Source organism: Gadus macrocephalus, chromosome 21, assembly GCF_031168955.1.
Source record: "Gadus macrocephalus chromosome 21, ASM3116895v1".
NCBI classification, from domain to species: Eukaryota; Metazoa; Chordata; class Actinopteri; order Gadiformes; family Gadidae; genus Gadus; species Gadus macrocephalus.
In genome coordinates, this window is record NC_082402.1 from 16,632,908 (window position 1) to 16,641,824 (window position 8,917).

The 8,917-nt window shown below is 46.9% G+C and overlaps 1 non-coding gene across 1 annotated transcript; it reads left to right on the forward strand.

Moving 5' to 3' along the window:
• The first annotated feature begins 4,705 nt into the window (after positions 1 to 4,705).
• On the forward strand, positions 4,706 to 4,777 carry trnaa-ugc (transfer RNA alanine (anticodon UGC)). The gene has a single exon. It is a non-coding gene; the product is annotated as a tRNA-Ala (tRNA).
• Positions 4,778 to 8,917: the final 4,140 nt, after the last annotated feature.

Sequence of the window (8,917 nt, forward strand, 5' to 3'; positions counted from 1 at the left end):
GCGGTCGGTCGGCGGGTCGCTCCCAGTGCTGGTCCGTGGTCGGCGGCGGTCGTCGGGGCGGGTCCGGACTCCGACCCGGACTCTCGCGTCGGCGGGCGCCTTGCCCCTCGCTGGGCCGGGCGTCCGCTTCGGCCGGCCGGACGGTGCAGCTCCCGTCCCCCTCTGTTCCCCCTCATGGGGCTCCAAAAGCGGGTGAAGATGGGGCAGTCCCGGCCGATCAGGAACGGCACCGGAAGGGTCGGTACTATCCCGGCCCGGGCGACGAAGACCCCCTGTGGTGTGCGTACTACCACGTGGCAGGTTTCGTACGTCCGGGTGTCGCCGTGTACGCAGGAGACCTGCATCGGGGTTCCCGGTCTGCCCCCGGCCAGGTCGGCCCTCACCAGGGTCACGGCACTCCCCGTGTCCAGCAGGGCATGGGTGTCCTGTTGCATCACCTTGATGGGGACGGTGGGGGAGTCCTTGTCGCCCTGTGTCCAGCAGGTCGCCAGCATACAGGTGGGGCGGTCTCTCGGGGCGGTGCACGCGGAGGGCATGGGGACGTCCTGTCGGTCGGGACAGTCCCGGACCAGGTGTCCCCATTGTCCGCAGTGGTAGCAGCGCCGGGTCTCGGGTTCCCCTCGTTCTCGGGGCGGGGTGGACGGCCGGGTCCTCGACGGCGGTGTCGGAGTCTCTCTCCGGGTGGCCCGGGGGTTGGGTCTCGGGCCCGCCGCCAGCCGCTGGGCCACCTGCCAGTTCTCCAGCTGGCGCACGAGGTCGTCCACGGTCTCAGGGTGGTGGTGGGCCAGCACCCTCCGGGCGTCGGGGGGCAGCTGTCGCACGGTGTTGTCCACCACGACCCGATCCACGGGGCTGGGTCCCACTCCGTCTACCAGCCACCTCCGGGCTAGCCGACATTGGTGGGCCACCTGGGTCCGCACGGGTCCTCGGACATCGAACGTCCACTCGTGGAAATTGAGGGCCTTCGCAGCAAGGCTATGTCCATAGTAGGCCAAAATGGCCGCCTTGAGTGCGGTATACCGGCCCGCGTCCCCGGGGTTGAGGTCCTGACTCGCCTGCTGGGCGGGCCCGGTTAAAAACGGGGCCACTATATAGGCCCACTGGGCCTCTGGCCACCTCTCCCGGGTTGCCACCTGCTCAAATGTTTCTAGGAAGGCCTCGACATCGTCGTCGGGTCCTAGCTTTGTGAGCCGACTCGTCGGGGCGGTGGTCGGCGGGTCGCGGGTGGCCTGCTGGGTCAGGCGGAGCACCGCCTCCGTCAGCAGGGCCAGGCTGGGGTCCGACTCTCTCGGGCCGGCTGGTCCTGCGGCTGTCCCGGGGTTCTGCATCTACGTCCGCGGGTATTCACCTCCGCGAACGGAGGAACCGCACCGGAAAAAACAAAAAAAAAATCAAAAAACGAAGAGCCACTGCCAAAACGCGGGGAGGGGTCCTTACCGGGAGCCGTACGTGGACCGAGTTGCCCGCATCCTCCACCATATGTGGTAACTCGGTTAGGTAGAAGGGCTCAAAGTAAGGACCAGGCAGGGTGTGAGGGTCCAAAGCCTCAAACGGCGGTTTATTGCACTCGGTTTCTTATATCCACACAAGCGCACGCTGTTCATCGAAGTTGGGGGGGGTTGCTTGAGTCGTCGTCCACGTGTCCGCCGTGCGGCTCACTCTACGCTCTCGGTCGTCTGCGTTGTCCTCTCTTCCACTCGACTCCTCTCGATCTGTCGTTTGGTGGCCTCCTTTTAACACCTGGGTGCCTCCTGCCCAGGTGCTCCTCGTTTCCCCGATTGCGGCTCTCGGGAGGTTGGGATTTGTCGCCGGCTGTTGGCCACCGGCGGTATATCCCGGCCTCGACTCTCCCGAACAGGGGGCGTGGCACCGGGGGAATGCCACACAAGCCAGTCACAGTTCATTGGCGCGGTGCTGTACAGCAAACGTAAACAAACAACTAAGCTAAGGTTAGCATTTCGCTAAGTATTACTTTTCCTCCAGAGATCCCGCTAATGTTGTGTTATAAAGTAAAGGGAAACGAGATATCTATTCTTCCTCCACCTCTCTCGCTTCTCTGCTTGGTGTCGCTGACGCTTATAGTTTGGCTCCCTCGCTCTGGTAACGTCACGTACGTGAAAAAAAAAAAAAAACAACTAAGCTCCGAATACTGATTTAAGCTTCGAATACTAATTTTCCGAACGAGTATTCGAATATTCGAATAATTCGGGCCAGCCCTACATCAGGCATGAAAAAAAAGAATATTTCAAAAGTAATATCACATACACATAGGAAGGGGAACTAGTAATACACAAGCCTGAAAGCTGGTAGCGATCTTGCTGCCTCGCAACATACATCGACTTACAGTGCATTGCATTTGCAAAAAATTTAATTTGACAGTTCTTTGTCACTGAGTTGTGAATGATGGGGTCACATTATCACCCCACCATGGCTGAACACACGTTCAACAGGTGCACTTGATGCAGGGACTGCCATAACTCTTACCTCCACCTTGAACAAAGGGGGGAGGGTGCGCCTGTTCATGGCCCAAAATTGAAGGCAGCTCTGTCCATCACAAGTGTCCAGGTAGTGGTTCAACTGAATTTGGGCACTGGAACTTGAATCCCTCAAATTTGCGACTCGAGTCTGACTCGAGTCAAGTCATGTGACTCGAGTCCCCCATGTCTGGAGAATTACCAAAGCGTTAAATATAACCAGGATTTATATTAAACTATGTTTAAACCAGGTTTAATGTTTGGTGCAGCACGGTTAACAGTTAAACCTTGATTTAATCCAGTTTAAGAGTTAATCCATGTTGGTGCAACCCAGCCTGTCTCAACCCTACATCTCAACCCTAACCCTCATTGCTCATGCTCATTGCTACACCTCATTGCTACCCTAACCGATCCCCTACCAAATGGGACAACCCTACCCTGTGACGTCATCATGGCCTCCCCGTGCCCCCTAGCAGATAACCAGACCCCTGGTAATGTTACAAGAGACAGACTGGCTGCCATTGTCTCGGGCAACGAGCAAGACCCATTGTAAAGATGTTTAACCTGAAATGGTATTTATATTTTGTAATTGGCCCGGCCTGGCGAGACTGGCCACACTCACACTGGCAGATTTGAGCACGGTTAGGTGCTAAAACAGCCACGGCCACGGCCAGAAGGCCTAGTGTGAGGGCACCCTTAGATAATAATCGGTTAAGAACAAGAACACTTTAGAAGAAACACTTTATTTAAATAAGAAACACTGAACCACACATCTGAAAATACACACAAACGCACACCTAAAAATACACACACACACACCCTCTCTCATCTTTTGAGAGAATGGTGGAGAATCACATCCACCATTCCGCCAACTTTGCATCGCTCTCCTCATGCCTCGCCTGCTCCCTGGCACTCTTCTCTTGGAAGAGGTGCCTGGGGTGGAGGAGCATGAGGGAGAGGTGGGGGGGCTGGTGGCAGTGGACTCAACGATGGCCTGAAAGAAAACGAATAAGAAGGAATTAGGAATTATATGCCAGAACTGGGTGATATGGCCATAGTTACGTACAATATGTAATAGCTATGTACACAATATAGTACTGCCAAAAAATACTTTGATTAACCATGTAATATTACTAATATAATATATTAGTATAATAATACTTATAGAATATTACTAATATAATATATATATTAGTATATATAATATTACTTATAGAATATTAATAATTAATAACTAATAATGTTACTAATATTACTTTCTATATTAGCTAAGAGTTTATTGTTTACTGTTTACTGTTTTTTGTTTACTTTTTATAGTTAGTTAGTTAAGAGTTTATTGTTTATCTTATCTTATATTATAATTATTGTTTACTGTTTACTTTTTATTTTACTTTTTATTGTTATCTTAGAGTGTATTGTTTATCTTATATTGTATATAATTTAATATTGTGTTGTGTTTCTTTCTGTAAGCTACTGGACAATCAATTTCCTTGAGGGAGTCATCCCAAAAGGATCAATAAAGCCTAATCTAATCTAATCTAATCTAATCTAATCTAATCTAATCTAATCTAATATATTAGTATAGTAAAGTTTATTTTTAACCTGGAGTCACTAGAACATGGAAGATCTGGATATCATACGACATGATATCCAGCCCGGTCGTATGCATCCCGGTCTGCAGCCCGGTCGACGGCCGGGCTGCAGAGCCCGTGATCGGGCATGCATCCCGGCCGAGAACCGGGGTCGGGCGGCCTGCGAAAGTCGGCCGGGGACTTTCGCGATCTTCCGCGAAAGTCGGCCGGGGACTTCCGAGAGTCCGCGGCCGGGCTTCGAAGCCCGCTGCCGGGCTGCAGAGTATAATTAATAAAATAATTACTAGTTAATTACAGAGAAAATACTTACATTTGTGTTTTTCCAATCCTGTCGCATCTTTTCGTCCTCCATCTTGTCTAGGATATTTCTTGATTTTCCGTTTTCTCGCAAGGAATTGTGGGAGCAAGTCAGAACTGAAGCGCTTTGAGGGTGCCCATCGAAAATCTCAATTTTGAGGGGATGTTAGCCCTCCCCCTTACCCCTTAAAGCTACATTAAAGAGGTATTGGGACATTGCTCCACGGTGCGGGCACGCGCAACAGCGAGGGCTAGGGCTGAGATTTTCTTTGGAGCAAAGGAATGAGATTCACCCTTAGTGTGTTCCGAAGCAGGTTTAAAATGTACATACTTGAGCAGTAAGGGGATGTAGCTCAGTGGTAGAGCGCATGCTTTGCATGTATGAGGCCCCGGGTTCAATCCCCGGCATCTCTACTTGATTCCCCTAGAAAAGTCAATTGATATCAGTACGGTACGTTTATTCACTAAGTGTTGACGGCCACATAAGAGAAAAACTTTGTTGTGTCACGACGTAGATTCAGGCCTGCAGACAAGCGTTGGCCAGTTCTGCTATCTGTACGCAGACTATTTCTCTAAGAAATGTATGATACCGTACTGCCAGTCAATAACCGATTTCCCCTCATGTATCGTTAAGCAAACTTTCATGTATCGGTTGCACACATGTACAATTGAAGTAATCTGTTTTCGGCTCATCTGTAAAGCATCTCATGTAGGAGTGTTGAGGTCCGATCACTAAGATGTGATCAAAGCAAGCTGTGGTCAAGGGTGTAGGACTATTTCACAATTTGATCACACACCTCAAACGTTGCAGTCTGTTACTGTTTGAACAACTGATAGACTTGAGGTCGACAAGCACCATTGTCCTGGCCAAGCGGTTAAAATGATGCACTAGAAATCCATTGGATCCCCCTCTCCATGTTTGAAATCTGCCGCACCAGTTTACCACCTCTGCTTTTAGCAGGCAGGCCAAATATCTGCATCTCTCAACGTATTGATTGGCTGTATCATTAAGCAAATCTTCAGGTATTCATAGTAGAGATGTACTATTTAGAAAATTTAGGGGATGTCGCTCAGTGGTAGAGCCAACCCAGTCTCACCAATATGCGTACAGATCGCACGGTTTGACACTTTCAAAATGCGTGCAGTACATACGCCAAATGACCATTTCGCGTGCATATGATACGCAAAACCCAGCATTAACTACTGTGGAGGGCGGATGCGTCCATTTCGCGTGCATATGATACGCAAATCCCAGCATTAACTGAATGGGAAATGCAATATTTTAGGACAGATTCACCATTAAACGTGTTTCTAATGACATTTCTAGCGAGAAATGTACTTTTTCCTTGAATAATCTTCAGTCAGTGAATGTGTATGATCTTTATTAATCTTTATTATCTGAATGGGAAATGCAATATTTTAGGACCGATTCACCGTTAAACGTGTTTCTAATAACGTTTCTAGCGAGAAATATACTTTTTACTTGCATAATCTTCAGTCAGTGATGTCTGATCTTTAGTTTTATAGTTATTAGGAAGATTTTATCGGCTCGCTCGCATGTTTCAACGACGTCAGGTTGTTAGGGATGCTGCTTTCGCTAAACTAGCAGCTCGTGTTTCCTGCGTTTGTGTTATTAAACCGTTACTTTATGTAACCTTTAATGATATCATCTTGTTAGAAACACGTATATCTGAGGGCCAACCCAGTCGACAAAAGCATACGTTGACAGTGTACGTTTTCGTGAACCCTGGATTACGTCGCATTTCAACATAAAATAGCGTGTTATACACACACACACACACACACACACACACACACACACACACACACACACACACACACACACACACACACACACACACAATGCATTTCGCTGCTTAAACAACAACATATATTATATTCCCTCAAATATTATTACTTTCAAAACATTGGCCTTTGGAGCAAAAGTGGAATATCTTTTTTATTTGGGCTGCTTCTAGGACATTTTGGGTGGATTTTGAACGGTATGTGGGCAGGACGTTTTTTGCAGGACCTGGCAACCCTGCGCTTTTGCCCGAGGTGGTGAAATGCTCCGGAACAGATCTGGATCCACTATGGCCAAAAGACTTGTATGCCCCCCCCTCCCCCCTTAAATAAATACTATGGCAGAATAAAGAATAAATTCATGCATTATCATTAAACTTGAACATGTGTTTTTACAGTGTAGCGTGGTGGAGGGATGACGTATGTTGGCCAACCCGGAAGCGTCGCCCTGGGTTCCCTTGACAAAAAGCCAACGGGGTTTTCCATTGGATTTTGGATTATTGCAGAAAAATTAGCATCTTTGAAGCACCCCCTCAAAAACTGAAAAAAAATAAAAAAATAAAAATATCCTTGCTCCAAAGAACGAAATGTCAACCAATGCATTCTGAATGGGAGTGTTTCTCCGATTTTTCCATGCTACACAGAACGAAATGTAAACCCATGCAAATAAAGACTTCATGGTCATAATAATTTAAATATCATTAATCTCCTGAGGGTGGTATTCTATTTTTTTCAACGGGGCTGCATCCAGTCACTTGACCGTCATGGTTGCTATGGTGGTTGCTATCCATGGTTGCTGTTGTGTGTGTGTGTGTGTGTGTGTGTGTGTGTGTGTGTGTGTGTGTGTGTGTGTGTGTGTGTGTGTGTGTGTGTGTGTGTGTGTGTGTGTGTGCGCGTGCGTGTGTGTGTGTGTGTGTGTGTGTGTGTGTATAACACGCTATTTTATGTTGAAATGCGACGTAATCCAGGGTTCACGAAAACGTACACTGTCAACGTATGCTTTTGTCGACTGCGTTGGCCCTCAGATATACGTGTTTCTAACAAGATGATATCATTAAAGGTTACATAAAGTAACGGTTTAATAACACAAACGCAGGAAACAGGTGAGCTGCTATTTTAGCGAAAGCAGCGTCCCTAACAACCTGACGTCGTTGAAACATGCGAGCGAGCCGATAAAATCTTCCTAATAACCAGGGGCGAGGCTAGCCCATTTTTAGGGGTGCTGAAGCACCCCTAAAAAGGGGCTCAGCACCCCTAAAACTTGGGAGTAAGAAATGTTGTTACTCTAAAAAAATGTGAAGAAAGATTGTCTTTGAAATTGTTAAATAATGTCCAAAACATACTCTGTAGTGTAGTTTGTGGTTTAAAAGGAATATGTTAAGGACGAAAATGAAAACATCCCCGCTTAGCAATTGGTATCATCCTCTTCTCACCCACTCCTTCTCTTCTGTACCTGCAACGCTCCGCAGCCCGACCGTCGTCCAGCGCGACTCACGCAGAGTGAGATCCGTTTAGTTGTAGTGTTGTGAATCAACTAAGTAAGTTGCTCCAAAGCTGTGTCTCACACTTCTTTCCTTTTACCTAGAGTTGTTCCGATTCTGATACCATATATCGGTGAGTGCTGGAGTCCAGGCACCGTTGACCAGTTAGCTCAGTAGCCCGGTTAGCACCAATAGCACGGCTACCGTCGAACTACAGCGGCCCATTTATTAAGCATAAACAGCAGCGCCACAAGTACCTGTGTAGTGCGTACGTGTGTCTCTGTTGTTAAAGTTTATCGTTACTTTGAGACTCATTTTAACAATCGGGAGTCATGTCAACATGACGTCAGGCGTGTCTTTTCTGGTGTGTGTGCGTCGTCATGGAAACATGAAGCCCTGCCGGTGGTGCGGCGTTTGGACCCAAGTGAAAACATACGTGTGTACAGCTGAAAAACGAAACGACATAGCACTGTATACCACCAGTATGTGTGAAAACACTCACTCTGGCTTTTTTAATAAATTGTTATTTATTCATAGATTTATATCAGTTATTTTTCAGTTGTGTCTGACTATCAAACTAGACAATAATTAAAGTTAAATGTTTTTCTTTTGCTGTATTCATTCATGTTTTACAGAGGATTTAACCTGAACCAGGCTTTGCAACAATAATAATCACATAACATTCATGCAGGCGTAGTAGTATATGCTAACTCCTAGCGTTACACTCTCTGTGTGTGTGTGTGTGTGTGTGTGTGTGTGTGTGTGTGTGTGTGTGTGTGTGTGTGTGTGTGTGTGTGTGTGTGTGTGTGTGTGTGTGTGTGTGTGTGTGTGTGTGTGTGTGTGTGGCCTGCCAGTGAGCAATGGACATACGACAATTCTTTAAAAGAAAAAAGACGGATTCAGGTGAGAGACTAGGGATCTTTTTCTTTTTTTTCTGAAAAGTGTTAAGCTAAAGTAACATAATATAAACCAGCTATCTCTATGTTTTATCAAATTACTTATGTAGGCAAGGGTCCCCTGCTTTCTTTCTTTTTTCAAACCTGCAATGGAGAACAGCTTCTCTTGTGAAAGGAATTTGTGATTAAAACATTATTGTGTTTCTAAGCCCAATAATAATAATAATAATAATAAAGATATTTAAAATGACACGCCTCTGTGTGCCTTTGATCATATTCTTAGAATCTGTAAATGGTCTCCATAAAAAAAATTTGACATGACAAACTGACCTCAACTCTCCTGCAATATATTTGTGTATTATTGTCAGTGTAAA